Source organism: Leptonychotes weddellii, chromosome 4 (genome assembly GCF_054177405.1).
Source record: "Leptonychotes weddellii isolate Sample4059 chromosome 4, ASM5417740v2, whole genome shotgun sequence".
Classification (NCBI taxonomy): domain Eukaryota; kingdom Metazoa; phylum Chordata; class Mammalia; order Carnivora; family Phocidae; genus Leptonychotes; species Leptonychotes weddellii.
The window spans coordinates 109,684,491-109,708,602 of NC_138372.1; the positions used below are offsets into that span (position 1 = coordinate 109,684,491).

The window sequence follows — 24,112 nt, forward strand, 5'->3', positions numbered from 1 at the left end:
TGTGTTGTGCGCAGGGATATAAAAATTGGGAAAACTTTGCTAACATCATCAGACATCTGAACTCAGCTGTCTTCTCTTATCAAGACATTTAGAACACCAGCAGCCTGACTTCATTGAATAAAGAGTAATATATATAAACACAGACATAAGACATTGACACCATGAAGATTAGGTAACTAGAGATCTCAATACACAACCAGTAATGTGTCTAATGTTCAAGGAGAAAGTAAGTTTTCTAGGTGTCAGCTTCTTGCGGCTGTTGCTCCAAAGGAGGTCACTGCCCAGAGTAATGAGAACAGTTGGGAATCTCTCCCATTCTCTATTGCCTGAAGGTCAACAGCCATCTGGTCTAACTCATGCTGGCTTTCCAATTGAGAGTGAAAACAGATTTTCTATCATGTCCAAGAACAAAGGGCATGGCTGAATTGTGGAAAATGTAGATGACACAGTTGCCTTCATCCATACAAAATGTGTATCTCAATTTTCTGTAAATGCATTCTTAGGCAAAGTGTCCTTTGATTAAGAGGTGGAATATAGAGGGCATTATAAAGAGGGGATGGATGAGCCAGGCACCAGAATCCCCTTGGAATGATAAAGCAATTACAAAAATGAGAAGGTTCTCTTTGGGTAATCCAAGGGCTATCTTTCAAATACAGAGAATAAATCCAACCAGTCAATGAGGTGCCTACTCTTTACAAATCATGAAACAGAAGTTATATATGTCACCACTGTGTATTATGAACCTTTTCTTTTGCATTTTCATAAAAAAATATGACATCCTGAATAGGGCACTGACCAACAGATTAAAATCACTTACCCTGAGTGTCTTTTTATTTTCTTGGCAGGCCACATGCTGATCTAGCAGTCATCCATCTTTTTCCCTTTGTCAGACCCTGGTTAACAAATATTACCTGGTGATAAAACTGTCCAATTTTCTTATAGCAAAAATTACAAACATCAGGAGAAAATGCTGAGCTTGGGTAAGATATCTTATCTGTGTTAAGTATTTCAGACTTATTACAGAGCTCTGTGCAGTTGGTGAAATGTCTAAAATAAATATCCAAGTACCAAATACCTTGTTCTTTCAAATTTATTTGAGGGATATTAAATATGTTACAATTAATTTCATGTGCTGTATTAAGACATTCCATTTATATGCTCAAAACTACAGGGGTCTCCCTAACAGCCCTAAGAAATTCCATTTTGCAGTACAAGGGACATTGTTAATGTTCAAAGATTAGAAAATGCACCCTCTTTGATCTTTGCTCCTTACTGAAAGACAGCATTCAGATACCAGGAATGTATTTTTCTTCAAATAGTTGATTTCTCCTAGAGGAAGATAGGATTAAATAGAATACTCCAGACTTAATAAGGCAACAAAAGAACTGGCAATTTCTTTTTAACTCTTCTTATTCTAGTATCTCAAAGCTGTTTGCCTTGGGATTTAGAAATTGAGAGAGAACAAGTTGCTGACCCTAGAGTCGAACAACTACATTAGTTATCTTGGTTATGCCAGTATGGAAATGGAACGTGTGCCAGAGGCAAGAACACTTTGCGGAGTGGGCATTTTGTGCAGTTTATTTTAATTGATGGCTCAACATATAGATGTACAGAAGCTGAAAAAATGAAAGGAGTTATTGAATTCTTGCAAGTAATAAAACTCAAGGTTTAGAAAGGAAAATGGTTTTCTCAGCTACTTTCAACATGCTTCTTGGGGTCACTCATTGTTTGTAACCTTTTTTGTAACCCTTGATTCCTTTGGTCATTTATTCAGCAAATATCTATTGGCAGTGCTGTTGCCAGGCGTAGTCGTAGGTACTAAAGTTTTGCTGATGCTCACAACCTCATTTAATAGGGATTACAGTTCATTGATGAGGCTCTGTTAATAGATATTTAGAGCCCAAGCAAAAGTCTCAACAAGTCTAGTCTATTATCTGTTTAAAAGAAGACTTTGCTAATTTCAAAACACATTCTTATTTACGCCTGTGAAAAAGAAATAGCGGATAACTGTAGCCAGGCGCTCTCCCACAAGCTGTGGCAAGTAGGACTGGACCATCACAATAGCCTCACCCCACTCTGCTGTCCAGTCCATCCTCCCCATGCAGGCTAGAGTGATCATAGCTCCCACTGTACTTAGGACAAGGATGAATAGCTCTAATGTGGTCCTCCGAGATGGGCATAATCTGGTCTCTGTGCATCCCCGCAGCCTCATCTCAGGCTCAATGTCCTCCAGCTACTCTCACTTTCTCTCAGTCACTCCTATATGGCAGTGCTCTTCCAGATGCTGTTCCCTCTACATTGAATTCCCCACTAGGATCAAAACTTCCAAGCTTGTGTACAAGGCCTCCTGAAGTTCATGAAACAACATTTTTATAATTTGTCCTGTATTCATTGTGAGGTAGCTCGGCATCTAAGCATTATTTCAACATCTATAGATACACGCTGCTTCCAAATCCCTTCATTCTACATTTCTTTCCATGGCTTGATACTGTGAGTGGCATGGCAGGATTGCCAAAAGCTGATCAATAATGTGAGTTGGCTGTTATTGGAATTTTTATTCAGTAGAGAAAGCCTGCAAAAGCTTTATTAACATATTAATCCAAAGCTTTGGGTTTCAGAACATAAATATCACTTTTCAGAATGTTTTCTTTGAAGGCATCTATCAATTTAATTTAACAAATATTTACTGAAAACCTTCCTTCAGTAAGGAAATTCAGAAATTCTTTGGTAATGACCAAACTTGTTTTAGACGTTTTATTTCAGTAGTATTTAGTTTCATTTGTGATTTCTCTCCATTAGTGGCATGTATTAATAAATGGGAAGGACACACAATGAATAATATTTGGTTACTGCCCTAATTTTCAACAAGTGTTTATTGTATACTAACCTTGTTAAGAGCATTACCCTGGATTCTAAGAGTGTAATACTGAGCTAGACATGTTACCCTTGTGGAGTCAAAATCTAGCACAAGAGACGTGCATGGAGTATTAATCACACACATTTGTAAGCACACGCTATGGAAAATGCTGAAAAGGAGAACATAAATTGTATGAGAGGACATAAGAAATCCTGGGGGGAAAGGCTGGGAGGGGCATGGAAGCATTACTCAGGCCCCTCTTGCCCACCACTCGGTGGAAGTGATGTTGGTGCTGAAGAAGAAATAAGAAGCTTGGCTAATCATGCTTGGGACACTCTCATATTTTCACTTGGTGGCTCTGTTGATCTTAGCTGGGTTTTCTCACACATCTGGGGGTCAGTTGGCTGTGGCTGATCCTAGATGGCCTTAGCTGGTACCACTTGGAAATTTACTCTTGTTCTATAAGTTTCATTCATTCTTCAACTGGCCAGTCTAGGCATGTTCTCAGAGCCATGGCAGAAAAGCAAGGATGAACAAATCCAATCATATGTGTGCTTCTCAAGTCTTTGCTTGTGTCATATTTCCCAACATGCTGTTGGCCAAAGCAAATCTCAAGGCCAAGACCAGAGACAGAGTGGGGGAGCGCTACAAAGTTACGTGCAAAATAGATGGATATATAGTATATTATGGGCTGAAATGTCCCCTGCAAAATTCACATATTGAAGTCCTCACCTCCACTTCCTCAGATGTGACTATCTTTTTGGAGACAGAGCTTTAGAGAAGTGATGAATTTAAAATGAGACTGTTAGGGTGGGTCTTATTCCTATCTGACTGGTAGGCTTATAAGAAAGGGCAATTTGGAAACACAAAGACACACTAGGGTTTCATGCACACAGAGGAAAGACCAGATGAGGACACAATGAGAGGCAGCCATCTGTAAGCCAAGGAGAGAGACCAAACCTGCCACTACCTTGATCTTGGGCTTCTAACCTCTAGAACTATAAGAAAATTAATTTCTGTTGCTTAAGCCACCCAGTGCATAGCCAACCCTAGCAAATTAATATAAGGAGGGATGAAAAATAGAGGCCATTTTTAGGGAATCTATTATAACAGGGAAAAAAATCCATACCCACTTAGACACTAAATTTCAGAGTAGAGAAATAGATACTATACATAATAAAAACAGTAAATGACATAATATATGAGAAGATGTAAATGCTATGGAAAAACTTTAAGGTTAAGCAGAGTTGGGGATCAGTAGTACTGGAGGTAGAGGGTTTCTGTATTAATTGGATAGTCAGGGTAAGCAATGAGAAGGTAACAAATAAATGAGTGAACACTTGAGAGATGAGGGAGTTCATCATGAGGATAGCTGAGGGGAGCATTCCAGGCAGAGATGAGAAAAGTCCAGAGGCTCTGAGACAGAGCATGCCAGGAGCGTTGGAGGTATAGCAAGAAGCCAAGGTGGCTGAGAATAGTAAGAGATGAGTCAGAGGCATGATAGGCCAGCCTATGTGGAGGCTCATAGACCAAGTAAAGATCTGGAACATTGCAAGGTTGTAAAGGACTTCCTCTATGCCTGGCTCTTTCTCATTTCTCAGTATCTATTTCTGTTGTTTGTCCTATAGATTCCCAGTTTCTGAAAACCAGTTACTGATCTGGCCCAAGGTTTGCCTTTTCTCCTAAGGTTGAGATATTTGAATGATATTCCTCATACCACTTAAATTCCATTCCCGATTCTGAAGTTTTGTTTTGTTTTTACTAACATCATCTTCCCCCACAACTACCTAACCTTTGGTTTTCCTAATTTGAGAAAATTAATATGCTATAAGTTTCTTCATTGGATCCATTATAAAAATGCTTATTAATGCCCAGGGCATATTGAAAAAGGGATTCAGGACATGGGACCATTGCTTTTAAAGTGCTTAGAACTGAGTTCCTGACCTGTAGTAATTGTTCAGTAGACACTAGCTCTTACATCTTTAATTGACTTGCTTTTTATAAGCCTGGTAAGTTGGTTGATGGTCAGCCTGCTAGCATCCAGGCCTTCTGGCTTTTTGTCTACTATATATTCTATTTGAATGAGCTTCTGCTGACTGATGTGTCTATGTACAAATTTGGTATATATATTCAAACTGAGTTTTTGTCAGGTATGTGTTTAGTGGTATATGAATAGTTTTTGATTTAATCTTGTGCATACTACTGTTCAAATATGGATTTGAGATCGTTCCCAGTTAAATCATGTCTCCCAAGTTATAAAGTATGATTTAGAAATACATCTTACTGATTTTTAAATATAACTTACGATGTTTTCAAGGATATCTATAAGTAATAAAGTAAGACTATCAAGGAAAAAGTTTATTTCTCTGGCCATTCACTCTCCTTTGTATCAAGTTGCAACCTCACATCATAATGTCTTACAAAAGATTAAAAATATTAATGGTTTCTAGGGGCGTCTAGGTGGCTCAGTCGGTTAAGCATCTGACTCATGATTTTGGCTCAGATTATGATCTTGGGGTCATGGGACTGAGCCCCTCATCGGTCTCCATGCTCAGTGGGGAATCTGCTTGAGATTCTCTTTCTCTCCCCCTCTCTCTCTGTCCCTCTCCCAGTTCTCTCACTCTCTCTAAAATAAATAAATAAATCTTTAAAAAATATTAATGGTCTCTAGTGAAAATGTTTGCTAAAAACATTTTCCTGTTATAAATCAATAATTGTTAGTTCATTAGTTTCAGTAGCTAAATAAATTTTGTTTGAATCAATAACGGTCTATACTGTCATTGTGAGCTAAGATTTTATGCATTTTGTTAATATTCAGAAAGTATCACTAAAGTCATTTAAATAAGGAGAATTTAGAAATTAAAGAGAGGTGGATTTTCATTGCATTATATCATTCATCAGGTAAGTTTACTGAGTGCCATGTTTCAGATACAAGAGATGTGGAGGTGAAATAGACATACTAGGGTTCTGTTCTCATAGAACTTACATTTTAGTGGGAGAAACAGGTAATAAATGAGTAGGGTAGTAGATCAGTAAGTAAGACTTTAGATAGCAAGTACAATGAAGAAGATACTCCAGAGCAATGAGATCAAGAGTGACCTTCAGAAATGTTAAGTAGGGTGATTGGAAGCCACTGTCACAGAAGGACATTTGAGCTGAGATCTGAATAAGAGAGAACTTATCATGTGCAGATCTGAAGGAAGAAAGCTCTGGGCAGCCAAAAGGCTCAGTGCAAAGGAGATGGAGGTGGGGAAAGCTTTGGGGGGAGTGAACAGTGGAAAGACAGCACAGTGAGGGTGGACAGTAGATAGGAGGTGAAGATAAAGAGGTTGGCAGGAACCAGATCATATGGGACTGAAGAGGCCTCTCAAGAATTTGCACATTATTTTGTTTCTCTACAATAGAGAGCCATAAAAGGGTTTTGAACAAAGGAAATATGTAAATTGATCTAGAGGGCAACACATAGACCTGTTAGGATGCTATGCTAGTAAAGTAGCCCAATTAAGGAATGATGATGGTTTGGCAGCAATAGACATAAGAAGAAGTGGCTAATTTGGAATATATTTATAAGAAAATGCTAATAGAACTTCTTGATGAATGGGGTGTGGGTGGTGAAGGACATAAGGAGGACTCCCATGTTTTTGACTTTGCAGGTAAATGGATGATGGTGCTACTCACTGAAAGAGGGAATGTAGGGAACCCTTAATTACTGACATAGGGAGCAGGCCTGGGAAAGAAGGTAAACCAAGCATCCTAGTTTGGATCATTTACATTTTAGATTCTTTTGAGATATTGATGGGAGTTAGATTTATTACCTTGCGGCTCAGAGGAGAGGCCAGGGCTGGACATACATGTTTGTGAGTCATCAAGGGGCACTCGATAAAGGCACAGAAATATCTGCCCTGAACGTATAGTCACTCTGTTGCCTTGTGCTGTTTGGAAAAAAACTCTAAAAGGCCAGGATGTTGGGAAATTTTAACATCTATCAAGAACTGAATCAAATATCTTTTTGCTGTCCCCCTTCCTTTGCCTTCCAAACTCACAGTAATCCTTAGCAGAAATAGTCCTTTCCCTTGCAGTGGTCCATCACTGATTTCTGGTAATGTTCTACATCTTTCTTTAGCCATCTGAAAGCTTGTAGTCCTATTATACAAAAATAACTGTATAAAATCTGTGGAATATGCTCATGTTCCAAACTCTAGCTACTACCATATTTGTATTACCAGGCTCCATATTTGAACTCTTATGCTCTCTCAAATCATTTTACTCTGTGCTGCTTGTCCCAGATTCTGTTCTTGTGCAGGCTGCAGAAGAGATGGTGAGCAGCATAAAGAAAGGTTTGTTTTTTTTTCCCCTCTACATAATAAGTACAAAGAAACTAGGACTGGTCAGAATTGGGTAAAAGCAGCTCAACTGATTCCCACAATTACCTGAATTCTTTGCGTTGGCAAGTAGGATTCAGGATGGAAGGTCAAGTTCGTAGGGCCAGGTCTGGGTGTGAGTGTGTGGAGTGATATAACATAGGACCCACTTCAACAGAGCTGAGATCAGAAGCTGAACCCAGAGCCCTCAGAAAGGTATTGAAATAACTATTTTGATGCAGACTTTGGTATCGTGGGCATTTTCTGGTTCTAAAAAGAAAATGTTTGAGGAAACAAATAATTACCAAGTAATAATTGCCTCATCTCTGCTCCTCACTCCATCTCTCATGCCCAGAGCCACAAAATGTCCACAGCATCAGAATGGCCTCTCAAAATATCATCTAACAGACCTAAGAAATAACTGTGAGGGTGAGGTTGACATTAAAACCTGGTAGTTCAAGGAAAGCTTCAATACAAAATGGGAAATTAGATGGGCCAAGACAGAGGCATGTGGTATTAGGTTGGAAATTAGGAATGCCAGAACAGAAACAAGGTTCTGAATTAGATGTGGGGGTGCAATATGGACCCAGAAGGGATCGTCTATGACTCTGAGGCAGAGTTATGAGATCTCTTGTTTGGCACCAGGGTTCTTGGTGCATGGCTGGGCAGTGGTTGGTGAATGGTCAGCTCAGGCACGACCCAGAATTACTCTCTGGCTTTCTTACCTCAACTTGCTTTTTCTTCTATTCTTGTCTCTTCAGCCCCGTTGAGCTGCTTCCCTACAGGAGCAGTTCCTGTGGCAGAGAGAAGAGGCAGTCAAACAGCCGACATCCTGACATGATGGAAGCTTGAGATTCTTTCCTGAAAATTATGTCCTCAAGGATAGAGGCCTTATCCAGAGTCCTCAAATCCACTAGCTCCTTCCCATTTCTGCAGGTACACACAAAGAAATGATACCAATATTTAAAACATAAACAAAAATAAAAACAAAAAACCACTTTTTGAGGTGATGTCATCAGCTCATTCTTACTGAGTATTGTGACTTTTCGGCAGACCAAAGCGATGTTAAGTGATAGGATTTGGCTTTTTGGACTAGAGGTTGTGACACTAAGGCCTGAGTTCTTGATAAGGGACTGGCAATATGATGATCAGGAAAAATGCATCTGGCAAGAGATTATCTTACAAGAGTGGGAAGCTTCTAAATAAAGAGAGATAAATGTTCGGATCAAACTATTAAAATTATTTCTACAGCAGAAGATAACTGTATCAGAAAAATACCACCAAGAAGAAATGCCCAATAAAGCTAAGGAGTGAACAGAAGGAAAGAATGTTGGAAGCAGCACAAGGTGTATGGGTCACATCAAATTCATCACCTTTCTTTTGACACACACATAAAACAGTAAAGGAGCAACAGAGAGTACTCCTTCATTTCAAGAGCTATATAAACTCTTCCATAGTTTTCCTTAGTGAGGTTTAGAAATGTGGTCCGATAGCACAGCTAGGTGGATTCACAGTTGATTAAACATCAGAAAATCTATATTCTGGTTACTCCAAGAGAAATCTCTAGCAGCAGCCCCGACATCCTTTCTTCACCTGGGCCTGCGTAAAATTTTACTGAGGACTTAGACTGAGTCATGAATCACATCCTGTCCAACTTTGTGACTGACTCAAAAATCCCAATTTAACAGCAAATACTAAAATAATAGAGCTAAGGATTGAAAATGATATGAATAGGCTAAAAGGAAGGCTTAACCTGTGAAATAAATTGTACCAGCAATAAACAGAATGTTCTGCAGTTAGCCTCAGAAAGTCAGCTGCCCGGTGCAGAACGGGAAGGCCAGACTCCAAGCAGTGTAAAGATCTAAGAGTGTAAAGATAACTATAAGTCCAATGTGAACTGGCAGAATGACCTGTCTGTGAAAATGCAGCCACATCTGATTTTGTAGTGCACCAATAAAAACAAACTGCTAATAAATGGAAACAGAACCCACTGCACTCTCCACTACGTAAATAATAACCATATCTAGAATACTGTATCCAGTTTGGGTGCCAAACTGGCTCAAGTAGGTCGGCCGAGATACTAGGGTTCCCAAAGTCCTATCATGGGAGGAATCAAGGAGGCAAAGAGAGATGTTTAGCTCACGAAAAGGGGAAGGCAATTGTGTTAAACAGATTTAAGGACGGCCAGGCAGTAGGAAAAAAAAATTCATCTTATTCTATTTGGTTTTAGAGTACAACACCAGTAGAATATTTTTAAAGGTAGATGTAAGATTATATAAAAGGCCTCTTTCTAATAAGTTCATTCTGTCTCACAATGCTCTAGCTTGGCTCATATAGTAGTGAGTGCCCGCTCCCTGGAATGTTTAAGCCTAAGTTGAATTATCCACAGTCAGCTCTGTTATGAGGGAACTCCTCCCCCACCGTCCCCCCACATGGGAGATCAGATGCAGAATTCTCAAACCTTCCTTCCATTTCTAAGGGTCCACCATTCTATTCCTTGCCCCACTGTTGAAATGTCACTTTCAGTTAAGATGTAGCTATGTGGGGCACCTGGGTGGCTCAGTCGGTTAAGCGTCTGCCTTCAGCTCAGGTCATGATCTCAGGGTCCTGGGATGGAGTCCCACACTGGGCTCCCTGCTCAGCGGGAAGTCTGCTTCTTCCTCTCCCTCTGTCTGCAGCTCCCCCTGCTTGTGCTCTCTCTCCCTCTTGTCAAATAATTAGATAAAATCTTTTTTTTTTTCCTTAAAGATGTAGCTATGTACCTACAAAGCAAAATGTGTGTGTGTGTGTGTGTGTCCAGGGGAACGTGTTCATATATGTGCACTTGCTCACACAAGCAGGCACACTTCTCAAGGAGCAGTGCCACATCATGGAGAAGGATCCCAGATGGAGAGCACATGGTGCTCCCGTCCCTGTTCCGTCTCTGACTTATGGCGCCTCATCTCCACAGTTCCGGATCTAAAGCCACTGCTCAGGGTGTAGCCGGAACCATTCTTCTCACCTTGTCTCACTATGTGCTGGACACAACTGAGCTTAATGACAGGGTCACACAGTAACATAACAGGAGAGAAACACAAGGAGCCTCAGAGCTAGCAAAACAGAACTTAAACCTAAATTGAACCCCCACAAAATCTAAATTTTTCCCATGTAAATTTTTTTGCCAGTAATATTTTTCTTAAGAAGCAAAAAAAAAAAAAAAAAAAAAAGGTATTCTTCCAAAATATAAAACTACTAGAAATAGGCATGTTCTGAGATGGAGATTTCTGGCCATTGCTGCATTTTTAGCCAAGCAGTTTCACTGTGTTTTCCAGAAAAAAAAAAAAAAAAAAAGCTGCTTTTTTTTTTTTAACATAAAGCCACAAAATATTTTCACAAAAAGCAGCTCAGAAAGAAAGGGTATTTCCACCATTTTCCATTTCTGTAGAATTATCATGGGGTTTTTTTATCTTCTCTGATTTTGTCAGAGGTAAGAATTTTTTTTTCATATGGCTGCAATTTCAACCTTCTGAACATTAAGCAGATATAAATTATCTACAAGGCTAAAAAGGCTTTGATTAACAATCTGGGGAATTGCAGGTATTAAAATTGCCCCCCAGAGGGAGTGCATATCGTTCCATGAATGCATTAGACATCTACTTTGAATTACAAAGAAAAATTAATTAAAAAGTATATGTTTATGAGTAATGTGTGTTCCCCTGAGTTCATTCTGAAAGCCACATATATGCAGAATCTAATAAAAATTAAATTACATTAGCTGCATATTTTACTTCAGCCAACATGAAGAAAAAGATAAAAGCAGGTGCTACCTAATGTTTCATTCTAGAGAACTTCCGGAGCGCCCCAAATGGTCTGAATGGATTTTAGTGCTCGACACCCACAGGAGAATTCTGTGTGTGGCTAGAAAAAGAACTGCAGCTACCTTAGGAAGGGCGATTCGGTGCTCCTGTGAACAGCTCTGCTTCCGAGCTAACTATCTGCCGTGCTCTGAATCAGTCCAGCCATGCCCACACGCGTTCTGCAGAGTTGGTGTGGATAGAAAGATTCAGCAGGCTCCATTTACACTGGGAAATAGCAGGCAGCCCTGCCCGTTGTTGGACCTTTTAACAAGACCATCCTCAGGCACTGTCTGCTCTGTCAGACAGTACGGCCTTAGCGTCTCCAGAAGTATGTGGGATCTAGAAACAATAAAAGTGTTAGGACATCCCACACTTGCCCATATTTTGTTTATTCCATAGATATCTCATTTCATTAGCTTTCTGTGCCTTTTTTTCCCCTCCCTGTGCTTTTCCCTTTCGGTTACCATGGAAACAATTTCCCTGGTAGGGGAGGAGTCTAATGGCATCCAGGAGTGTGAAGTAAAGTCAATTTATATCATGGTTTGTGAAATATTGGGAGTTTGTAATGGTTGTTATCACCACATATGGTAAATCAATCTCTCTCAAGAGCAAATTTCTAAATATTGATATGAGTATGGGAGTGATAGAATTATATAGAATCATGCATCTCGGCAACTTGCATGGCAATCTTTAAGAGATACAGTTCTGTTTTGTTTTGTTTGTACAAATAGAAAATGAAAGACAAAAGATGCAAAACGTACTATTCATGGTTTTTATCTATTTTAAATTCTCCAAAGGCATGAACTGGTCTCTAACATAAAGCTTAAAGTTGTTTCAATTATAAGAATTAAGAAGCCTTATCTGATCATTTAGAAAGTTTATATATATGTATGTGTATGTAAATGTGTGATTTTTTACAGATAGCTTATATATATATATATATAGTGGAGCACGGATGACATCTTCATTCTCACTTTAAATCAACTGGTATTTGGACAAACATATTAATTCAGAAAATACAGGCTTTAAAAGTTTGTCAAAATACGTGCACCTCCACACAGGTTTTAAAATAGACTGATTGGTCCCCCTTGTCAAAACCAAAATTTGTTTATTTGGTTTCACTTACAGCTTGTTCTGCTGTTTTCTCTCAAAAAGCCACGAATGATGAGACGACAAAATATTGGATTATTTGTGCTCTTGAAACAGATGCCACCTGAATTGTGACAGGTATTTTAAGGATAATCTTCTGCATTCATTTAACACTGATTTGAAAATATTCAAGCCATGGGTATATTCTTGTTCATTTACCACCAAAATGAGTCACCTCTTGGGTATGAAGGGAGAGCTGGGAATAAAATGGAAACACTGAGTGCAGGTGCAAGGGACCCATAAGAGAGAGGAGTTAGAACCATCGAGAAAAGTGTGGCTGGCTCCAAACACAGATGCAAAACAACTAGGGAGACTGAATATTTTGGAAATTTTTTTCCTGAAAGAGTGGCCTATGTTAATTTTTATGAACATAGAAATTATGGCTTAGCTGACATTTTTGAAAAACAACCATTCTTAAACTATTTCCGCGTGGTATTCTTCTATCTTGTCCTCTTGAGCAACGTGGTCAGATGTTGACTGGACCTTTGAAATATTGTGTGATCTCATTCCCTTTTTAGATTTAGGGAAATGTTTAATATTTTATGATCCTTTGAGACAAAGATTCTTCTGCATAAAAAGGGAAGAAATTTTAAAGTAAACATTCCCAAAGATGGTTGGAGATTTTGATAAAATTCACATGAAAAATTAGAGAATGGAATTCCATGCAATTTGAGACTGTGGGAGAAACCTGGAGGGAGGAGATAGAAGAAAGCCCAAGCACAGTTGTTGGACTTATTTTAAAAAGTGCCTCTGATTTCAGCAGACATCCAAACAAGTCACTTTGGACACTGACGACTGGGGTGTCTGCTCTTTTTCCTCTCCTTTGCGCCCTTCTGCCCAGAGACACGGTGTTTGAAGGGGCGCCGCCATTTCTCCCCTGCTTTTTTGTACCACACAAGTTGGTTTTACAATTGCTTCTTACCAGAGTAAATTCAGTGATAGGTTTGCCAGAGCGGTAGGAAATAAAACATGCCCAGAGAGCAGGTTCAGAACCGTGCCTGCATCCTGCGGCTTGTGCACAGAGGTGAGGAGCTAGATAGAGAGGGTTGAGCAGAAGACATCACCTCTTCTTCCTCGGAGATCAGCTCTTCTACAATTCAAGGACTCTGCCGTCCAATTCTTTCTGAGAAGTCTGTTCCAGTGCAGCCAAGACGTATAGCGTGTGCGGCTCTTCTCTCTGAAAAAAACATGGGCCATCTGGAAAAAAAAAAAAAATGACATTTGTTCAGATAGCTTCAGTGAGAATCTTTGTTAGTAATGGCTGATGTCAGAGCACAGGTACTAGGTACTATTGTTTCAGATAAAGGCAACGGAATCAGGTTGTTTGTTCCTCTCCTCAGCCACACTGAATATGGGGCACATTAGGCCAGAGATCGGGGTGTCAGTTTAGGGACTATCTGCATCCACTGCTGACAGTTCATGAAAGAGAGAATACAGAGGTTTTTGTTTTTGTTTTTTAAGAGACTCACGTTTTTAACAGTATGACACTTACTAGCTTCAATTGGAAAAATCTCAAGTTCCGTCCCTCTGCTTAATGTTGTTTGTTTAGCTTTGGTTTTGCATGGAGACAGAACGTTGATGATCTGAGGAAAAGGAAACATTTAGTTTCCTGGATCTAGCCCAGAACATAGGCCACAATGTCTTGTTCAATAATCCTTCTAACCACAGAAATGGGAAGATTCACAAAGAGCAAGGAGGGAGAGATTACCTCACCTTCAAATTTTTGGCTACTGGGTCTTAGTGACCCTCTACCTAATCAGTCAGCTTCAGTGTTGTAGTCCCTCCCCCAGGACGCACAGCCTCACCTACTAGCTGGAGCGCTGGAGACCTTTCCATCCCCGTGGCCAGAGGGACACTAAGGGCCAAGGTCAGGAAACAGGAGAAAGAGCTTGTCTGTCCAGGAAATCAGTGAATGACCGAAGACAGAGAAGGGGTTTAATTGGCAGGAATAAAGAAATGATTTGAAATTATAAACAGAAGGACAAATCATAAGGCCAGAAGCCAGGCAGGTCTGGGAAGCATAGGACGAGAGGCGTTATGACCAGATGTCTGAGTCAAACGCCCGGAGCACTGCAAGGGTGTCAGAGTTGCTTTCGATGGGTGTTTGCAGGACATCACAGGGATGGACCTGGCTCAGGACTGGCAGGCTGACAGGACCAGGCAGTGCCTCAGTCCTTGGGTGTCCTCATAATTTCGGTACCTGACTTTCTTTTTGATGAAACTTTTACATTTTGAGATGACTGTGGATTCACACAAAGTTTTATAGAAAGAGCTCACGTATGTTTTATGCAGCTTCCCTTAGTGATAATATCTTGCAAACCTATAATACAATATCGCACCAAGATAGCGGTATTGATAGTCAAGACTCAGAAAATTCCACCTTCACCAGATGCTTTAGGTTGCCATTTTGCAGACGCATCCATTTTCCCATGCCCACCCTCTCCTTACACGTTAGTGACCACTAACCAGTCCTCTATTTCTGTAACTTTGTCATTTTAAGTATGTTGTATAATGGAATCATACCATATATAAACTTTGGAAATCGGCTTTTTTCCTCTCAACATAATTCTCTGGAATTTCACCTAGGTGGTTGTATGCAAGACTTTGTTCCTTCTTATCCCCAAATAGTATTCATGGGATGAACACACCACAGATTCTTTAATCCTTCACTCACTGAAGGACATCTGGTTGTTTCCAGTTTTTGGCTCTTCTGAATTTATCAGAACCTGATAAATTGTTTTCCAGAGGGGCCATACCATACCTTCCCACCAATAATGTGTGAGTGATCCAGTTTCTGTGCATCCTCATCAGTGTTTGGTGTTGTCACTATTTTTTTTCCCCACCATACCGGTAGGTGTGTAGTGATCGGTCATTGTGGTTTTAATTTGCATTTCATTACTGGCTAATGATGTTGATTATCTTTTCATGTGCTTGTTTTCAGTGAAATGTCTCTTCAAGTCTTTTGTTCATTTTTTAATTGGATTGTTTGTTTTTACCATTGAGTTTTGGGAGTTTTTATGTATTCTTGGTATGAGCCCTTTATCAGATACGGGGTTTGCAAATACTTTCTCCCACCATGTAGCTTGTCTTTTCATCCTCTTAACAAGGTCTTTCACGGAGCAAAATTTTTCATCTTGTCAATGTTTCCTTTTATGGATCACACTTTCATTGTCAAGGCTACAAGTTTTATGTTTAGTTCCAGATCTTGAGAAGTTTACTCCTATGTTTCTTTCTCAAAAAGTTTTGGAATGTTAACATTTTGCATTTTTTTTTTTTTTTTAGACCTGAAACTTAGGTCAAAGTTTTCCTCTCCTCTCTTCTCTCCTCTTCTCCTCTCCTCTCCTTTCTCCTCATGGCCATAGGGACACTAATGTCCACAGTTAGGAAACAGGAGAAAGAGATTGTTGGTCTAGGAAATCAAACTATGTTTCCTTTTTAGTTTCATTCAGTTTGAAGTGTTTTGTTTTGCTTTCATTTCCCCTTAGACCAATTTCTTTTGACCAATGGACTATTTGAAAGGGTGTTGTTTAGTTTCCAGATGTTTGGAGAATTTCCTAGTATCTTTCTATTACAGGTTTCTAGTTTGATTTCACTGGGTCAGAGAACATACTGTATGATTTCAATTTATTTAAAACTGTTGAGATTTGTTTTATAGAATAAGAAGTGATCTATCTTGGTTGATGTTCTATGGGCACTTGAAAAGAGTAGGTCTTCTAATGTTGATGAATGGAGTGTTCCAAAAATGTCAACTAGCTCCTATTGGTGGATAGTGTTTCTGAGTTCTGGATCCTTGCTGATGTTCTGTTTAGTTGTTTTAGCACTTTTTGAATGAGGAATGTTGAAGTATCCAACGACAACTGTAGATGTGTTTATCTCTCCTTTTTATCTCTTTCAAGTGTTTTTATAATTGCTTATTGAATTGCTGCTTTAAAATTTTGTCAGATTATTTTAATATCTCTGTCAACTCGATGTTGGCATCTATTTTTTTCTTACATGTGTTTTTATTTTTTCCACATTTATTGAGATATAATTGACATATAATATTGTATAAGTTTAAGGTGTACAATGTGATGATTTGATTCTCATATATATCGCAAAATGAGTATCACAGTAAGGTTAGTTAACAGTTCTGTTATCTTATGGACAGCTATCATCTGTACATCTTACGTATCACTTTTCTTGTGAGTACATTTAGTTTCTACTCTCTTAGCAATATAAGTATACAGTACAGTATATAATACAAGTTTACATTACAGTATTGTTAACTGTAGTCACTATAATGCATATCAGATGCCCAGAACTTATCTTATAGCTGAAAGTGTGTACTCTTTGACCAACATCTTCCCCTTTCCCCTGTTTTCCTGCCACTGACAACTGCCATACTTCTCTTTGTTTCTATGAGTTCACTTTTGTTTTTTTTTTAGATTTTACATATAAGTGAGATCATACAGCATTTGTCCTACTCTGTCTGACTTATTTCACTTAGAATAATGCCCTCAAGGTCTATTTATGTTGCTGCAAAAGGCAGAATTTCTATCTTTTTTATGGTTAAATAATATTCTGTTTTCTTTCTATATCACATTTTTCTTATTATGGATACCTAGGTTGTTTCCATGTCTTGGCTTTTGTGAACAAAGCTTCAAAGAACACAGAGGTGCAGATGTCTCTTGAAGATAATATTTACATTTCCTTCAGATATATAAATGGAAATGGGATTTCTGGGTCATATGGTAGTTCCACTTTTAATTTTGGGGGGAACCTCTATACTATTTTCCATAGAGGCTGCACCAGTTTACATCCCCAAAGTCTAGAAGTGTTACTTTTAGTCCACATTCTCTGAAACACTTGCTATCTCTTCTGCTTTTGATGGCAGCCATTCTAAGAGGGCTAAAGTACTATTTCATTATAATTTTGATTGACATTTCCCTGGTAATTAGTGATGTTGAGTATTTTTTTCCGGTACCTGTTGGACATTTGTATGTCTTCTTTGGAAAAATGTCTATTCAGGTCCTCTGCCCATTTTTTTTTTTTTTTGCTATTGAGTAGTTTGAGTTCCTCATATATTTTAGATACTAACTCCTTTTCAGATAGATAGCTTACAAATATTTTCTCTCATTCTGTAGACTGCCTTTTCATTTTGTTGATGGTTTCTTTTGCTGTGCAGAAGTTTTTTAGTTTGATGTTCTCTCACTAATTTATTTTTGCTTTTGTTGCCTTTGCTTTTGGTGTCAAATCCAAAAAAAATCACTGTCATGACCAATGTCAAAGAACTTCTTCCCTGTTTTCTTCTAGGAGTTTTATTACAGATCTTCCATTTAAATCTTTAATCCATTTTCAGTTAATTTTTTTGAATGGTATATAGGGGCGCATCTCATTCTTTTGCATGTGCATATTCCATTTGCCCAGATGTTGTTACCTATTGATCATCTTTTTCTTATTCAGCTTGAGATCTCCTGGTCCTTGGCATGATGCATAATTTTTTGTTAAAACTTGGCCATTTTTGTATTCTCTTAAGAGATTTTTGATCTTCTCTTTTAGCTTTCTTTTTGACACCACTCTAGCACGGGGAGGAGGGTGTCTCCTTGCTACTGCTAAGTGGTGGTAAAAATTTAGGCTCCCCACTGGTCCCCCCATTTTACAACCTAGCTTTACTCTGCTACTACTAGGTGGGAACAGAAATTTGACTTCCCAGGTGGTCTCCACCAACACTATGTTGGGGGTGGCCTCAGTTGAGGGAGTGGAAGTTCAGGACCCCCATATTGTCTCCATCATCTCCACTAAAGCATGAGGGGAAAGGGGGCATTCCATTATCACCTGATTAGCATGAAAGTTTCAAATCCCCACTTGGCCTTCCCTGACACCACCCCAGCAAAGATGTTGGGCTACCTCTTACAGCCTCAGGGGATGCTGCCTCAAGTCTGGGCTGCCCACTTGGATTTTCTGTCATGGTTGGGGGTGAGGATGCATTTTGTTTGTTTGTGGTGTTTGGCTAGAGTAGAACAATGATTATCTAAATGTTTTCTGTCTTCCTAGGTTGCCCTCTTCCTGGTCCTTTGGCTAGAGCGAGAGGCTTTTATTGGGGGTTCTTTTGTCTGTGCCTTGGGCTGCTGACTTCTTTAGCCCCATCTCTGAAATTTTTGAGGGGGGAAAAAAAAAAACCACGAGGGAACTCTTCACTGTGTCATTTCTCATGACTCAGATGTTTAGTTGGTTTTTCTTCTTTTCTTCATCTTTTTTTTTTAAGATTTTGTTTATTTATTTGACGGAGAGAGAGACAGCGAGAGAGGGAACACAAGCAGGAGGAGTGGGAGAGGGAGAAGCAGGCTTCCCACCAAGCAGGGAGCCTGATGCGGGGCTCGATCCCAGGACCCTGGGATCATGACCTGAGCCCAAGGCAGACGCTTAATGACTGAGCCACCCAGGTGCCCCTCTTCTTTTCTTCATCTTTAAGTCTTTTTATTTTGTTTTACATATAATTCACAGTCTGTCATTATACTTAGTGGGATGAATAGGGAAGATACACCTACTCCATATCCCTGGACATGGAAGTCTTTGTGATTTTTTTTGTCACCAGGATTTTAATGAAGGGCAGGAAGCATCCAAAAGCAGCAAGCATGTGTCAGCCCCTGGAGACCATGAAGAAGACCACCCTATGAGTTTCAGGACCCTCAGAATGACTACTCTCTTCTGACAACACTGTACCCAACCAAAAGTGTTGGGACATGTTCCATGTGCAATCGCATCACATTATTCCTGTGAGTACATTTTGTGAAGCATGAACCAAAATTTCCCTACTTTCTTTTAACCTGTTACCCTTCCTCATTTTGACCACTAGATAATAAGGTCTCTGATAGTTCAAGAAGGATTAGAACAAGTATAAGACTAAAAGATTTGAAAGAATGCATGTGGATCCCGTCTTGTTCACCCTTATCCACAGAAAAAGAGGAAAAGAAATAATAAATAAACCTTCTGGGTTGAGGAAAGCCAAAGGAATTCAAAGAGAAGCATAAGCAACACTTGTAAATGTTTAATAATCAGCTTTTGAGGGGAAAATGCTGTGCATTGTAATGTTTTCCAACTTCTATGCTATAAATACTCTTGCCATGGCTAATTTCAAGTTACCGGTGTGCCATCACTCAGGGTGGTATGCGCCAACTCCCTACATACCACAGTGACAATGACAATGACTATTGAAATTCTTTGAGAAGAAATCTCACTGACCACCTTTACTATTTGGGGAACTCTATTCTACAGCCATAATGACATGGAAGAGTTAAAATTGGGTGTGTGGGTCAGTGTCGCACGGGCCTGAGGCACTTTCACAGAGTCACCTCAGAGGTAGAGACAGAGAAGAAATGCAGTTTCCTTCTGCTTCTGAGAAGGGAGGGGCATTTGGCTGCATGGGAACGTGTGGATACCAAAGCAATTTCACTATCATGAGAGGAAACATGAGAGCAGAATTTGGCATAAGTTTTGTATACAAGCGCGTGTACAATCAAGTGTGGTCATGGATGGCTCGATGAATGCCTGCGTAGAGCTCAGGCAACACAAAGACCAAGGTATGGCAGTTGAACATCTTACTGAAAACCAGCTCAGGGTTAATCATAACCAAGGAAGAAGTTCACATTGTCCCTTTACTTGCTGTGCAACCTTGGGCAAGTTATTAACTTTACTTGCCTTGGTTTCCCCACTGGTAAAATGCAAATAATAATGTTGCCCACACTAGTACATAACGATGATTAAAGAAGTATACAGTTCCCAAAACATAGTAAGAATCTGAAAAGTATATAAGGTGAATATATATATATATATTCCATCTCATTACTGAATCATTTTCTTTTAGGTATATCCTTCTGCCTTCAAAAAGGAAAGGAAGTAAGAATTTTCAAGGGCAGGCATATCCTTTTTTCTCTGGACCCCTAGAGATTCAGACTAGGAGCCCTGCTAGGATGAAGGCTTCTGGGGAGGCAGGAAGACAGAAGATGTGACTTGAAAATAGATGATACCCAGAGGAGTCAAATACCCAACTGTTCATAACTCAAGCCAGATATAAGGTAGTTTTTCTTCATGTTTCATTCTTCTTTTCATTAGATTTTAGTGTCCTTAAGTCCATTAACCTGTTCAGAATTAAGGACTACTGTGTTTTTGTTGACATTAATGACAATTTATAGCATGAATAAATTAGATGTAAGGCATATGTTTCTACACAAGTGTCAATGCATTTACATTCATAGAGTCAAGGCAAGATGGTGGGGCATGAAGTGCACGATGGGAAAGTGGGGCAAAGAAAGGCTAGTTGTGAGGGGCACATAATATCTATTCCAAGCTCTGTAACCATGGCCTTTGTGTTTGGTGAGAATTTAAGACTAAATTACATTTTTGTGAAAGGAGAAATACAGATTACTTAATTATTTCAGTGCTTTCATTGGTGAATTGGTGTCAGGGAAATCTTTCTGTGTGATACTTCGCATATTTTCGTTGTTCTCTACAGTCTACTAATGTCTTCTAAGCCAATCATTTCTTTAAACTGTTAGAGGAAATTATTTATTTAAAGAAAAACATATCATTGCTTTAGGGCCTCCAATGATGTGTACAAAATACAAATTCAACAATTAAATTACATTAAATTAAATTAACTCTGGCAGCTGTAATTTCCCATAAAAAGCACAGCAGTGTATTGGGCATGAGAGAATGCCATGTGAAGCCTATTATTTTTTTCTTATGGTTTTAGTTATTTAATCTTTTGATTCCCCAAAGAATTAAAATGCTCAAATATACTTTTTATATGATTTAAATCTTTCATATTAAATACATCTATTTGATTTATCCACAAATGTTTCTATTTGCTTTTGTCATTAATAACTTGTTTATTTCAACTGAAACATTGAAAACATTAACAATGTATTAGATGTACCTCACAGTAATCTAGTTGCTATCACTGTGGACTGATAACCACCACAAAAAAAATTGTCATCATATAATATTGATTATAGCTTGTTTAAAATATGCATATTCCACACTTTAAAAAAAAATTATTTGTATTCAATTTAGTTATCATATGGTGTATTATTAGTTTCAGGGGTAGAATTTAGTGATCCATCAGTTGCATACAAGCATATTCCACACTTTTAATTTTATCTAATATTCATTTCATATTATAAGCCCCTTACAGTCTGGAACTATTTCATTTTCTGTGTCTAGTAGTGGCTGATATATCGTATGTGTAGTTTAAGTTAAATTGAGTGAGTACATGGTATTTGGGGTGGTGATTTCTCAGTTTTGTTCTTACCGAGCAGTTTGAGTGTCGTATTCAGGCATCCTTAGGATTCTTCTCCTCCTCTTTCTCCTTCTTCTTCTTCTTCAAGTGTATTTTATTTGTCTGAATTTCAGAATTTGATTTTTCCTTACCAATACAGGATGCAATTGACTTCAAGAATTAAAGATTGTCTGAAACTATTAAAGTTACAATAAAAAATAATTCTGGCTGGTATGTACAGCAGCATACATACCAAAAGTAATTTGACAGTTTGTTTGGATAATGATGTTGAAAATGGGAACCAGGCAACCTGGCCTATAGTCCTAGTTCTGGCACTAGCTTCTTTTCTAAGCTTAGAAAATTCACCTGATCCCTTTTTTGCTTTAGTTTGCTATTCCATAAAGTATTGATGATATTACTGTCTAAAAGTAACTTACTTAGCTGTGAGGTATGAAATGAAATATATGTATTTCATTTATATATATATATATAATACTCTCAAAATAAAAACATTATATAAATGTTGTTTTAATTGTCAAGATAATATATAAATTGGTTAATAAGACACACATTTAAAATTTATAATTTGAAACACTATATTTATTTATGTAAAGATTATCACTTATCCTCTAGAAAGAATAACAATGTAAAATATTATTTCATGTGTACAATGTTCAATGTCTATGATATAAGGTCTTGAAAGATATCAATACCCTACCATTTTTTCACAAATATCCAAACGAACCCAGGTGTTCTCTGCTTTCATAGGCTTGCAAAATTGAGAATACATTAGCTCTAAAAGCAATCAATTCCTTAATCACAAGGAATCTTGAAAGCTTTCACTGATCTCTGAGCAAGTTTTCCACCCCTTTCCATTGCCTTAAGACTGTTTGGAATTGAATTTAGTCTTGTGAGGAGAAAATAATTGGTAATTTTTCCTTCTGTGATGGTCTGTGTGTGAGAGTGCACGTATGAGTGTGTGTGAGAGAGAGTGTATGGGTCAGAGCATGTGTGTATGTGTGAGAGAGTGTGTGTGAGAGTGTGTGAGAGAGTGTATGAGAGAGTGTGTGTGTGAAAGAGAGAGAGAGAGAGAATCATTGGCAAGTCTTATAGCCTCTTTCCTTAAATACGTTCCCTAGTATGCATTAGAAGTTTTGGTGGCTTGGGTTAAAACAGAGTTTTGGTCATCACAGCAATGAAGGTAAAATATATTTTAAAGGTCATGTAGGAGTATAGTTTTAATACCATGTAATGGTTTTGGTCTGTCTCTGTGCTGGAATCTTCGGGACCTTCTGCAGAATTCTCTATTGTCCCTCTGTTTACTATGCAGTACTGCCATGACAAAGGGAGAACAATGGTTTTTCATTTTCCTGACATATATTGTTATTATTATTTTTTTTCATGACTGAGCCATGAGCAGGTCTTTTGCTAGTTAAAAGGAAAAAGGCAATGTGTGTGTGATAATTTCTATAAAGCTAAGAGATTTTTCTGAAGGCAGCCCAAAATTGTTCAGGCTTTCAAAACAAACACCAGATACAGTCTGGTCCGCGGAATGTATTGATTTTGTAGATCTGTTTTTGGGTAAAAAAGGGAGGGATTTAACTTTGGAAGCTATTATCAAGAATCTTTTCTATGTAGCAGGAAAAGGAACTGGAGTCAGAGCGTTGGGTCAGACCCCAAGTCAGCCACTTAGCAGAGTTACTTTTCTTCTCTGAGACCTCTGATTAAGTCTCACAAAAATGAAGGGAATCCCTTTTATTTAAGTGTGTAAACTGTGATTGTCAGATCCCTTGCAAATAAAGTTGGGTTTAATAACAATTACCTGGGTGATGGAATTTGGGGAAGTTCTGGTCCTCTTGGCCCTTGATTACAGGACATGAAGGCTGGGAAGGATGTCATGAGGGCAATGTCACAAGTCTGTTTGGGTCTCAGATCTTCTCTTAGCCAAGGAGAAGACAATACTTGAAGAAAACCAGTTCTTCACTGAAGATGACCTGTGAGTATTGGTCACCCTCATTCAGTGGTAGTACTAGACTCCCGTGAGTCTGCTCAAGGTCAAGCACGTTGGATAATGACTCTGTTAATAGGTAGGATGAATTCCAATAATCCCTTTTCTTTGTCTAAAGTTTTTAAAAATTTAATATAAGGAGCCTAGGAAAGGGGTCCATGAGAGGCGCTCTCCATAGTGGAAAGCACTGGAAACAGAGTCAGAGTTTCACTTTGAACCTCAGGCCTTCAGCTTAGTTGTGTTACTTGAATGGTGTTTATTTTTTCTCTCTGGAACCTGGTTTCTTATTCTGCCAAAATCTGGATAGTGCTTCGTTTCTCACAGAGTGCTGCAAAGACCACATGGATGATAAGATGCCTACTGCAGGCCCTGGGGGACAGTGTTTGCTACTTCTCTTTATCTTATGTATTCTTTCCTTTCTTTGGGGAAAGCCTTTTTTTCTATATACTAAAAATGATTCCCTGACACTCTAGGCACATAGAAATCATGTGTTCACTATCCAGAAACAAGGAGTCTCTCAGAGTGGGATTCTCAGACCAGCAGTACCGATGTCACCGCGAGTTTATGGGACAAGCGATGTCATGGGCCCAACCCTGACCATAGGATTGGAATCTCCAGGGATGGGGCTTAAGAAAATGTGTTCCA

The 24,112-nt window shown here is 38.8% G+C and overlaps 1 long non-coding RNA gene across 1 annotated transcript; it reads right to left on the bottom strand.

Annotated features, from left to right (window-relative positions):
* Nucleotides 1-816: 816 nt before the first annotated feature.
* LOC115941244 (uncharacterized) lies at nucleotides 817-11,361 on the bottom strand. Its single transcript, XR_004076010.2, has 3 exons — nucleotides 11,138-11,361; nucleotides 7,944-8,012; nucleotides 817-893 (listed from the first exon to the last, which is right to left on the bottom strand). It is a non-coding gene; the product is annotated as an uncharacterized LOC115941244 (long non-coding RNA).
* Nucleotides 11,362-24,112: the final 12,751 nt, after the last annotated feature.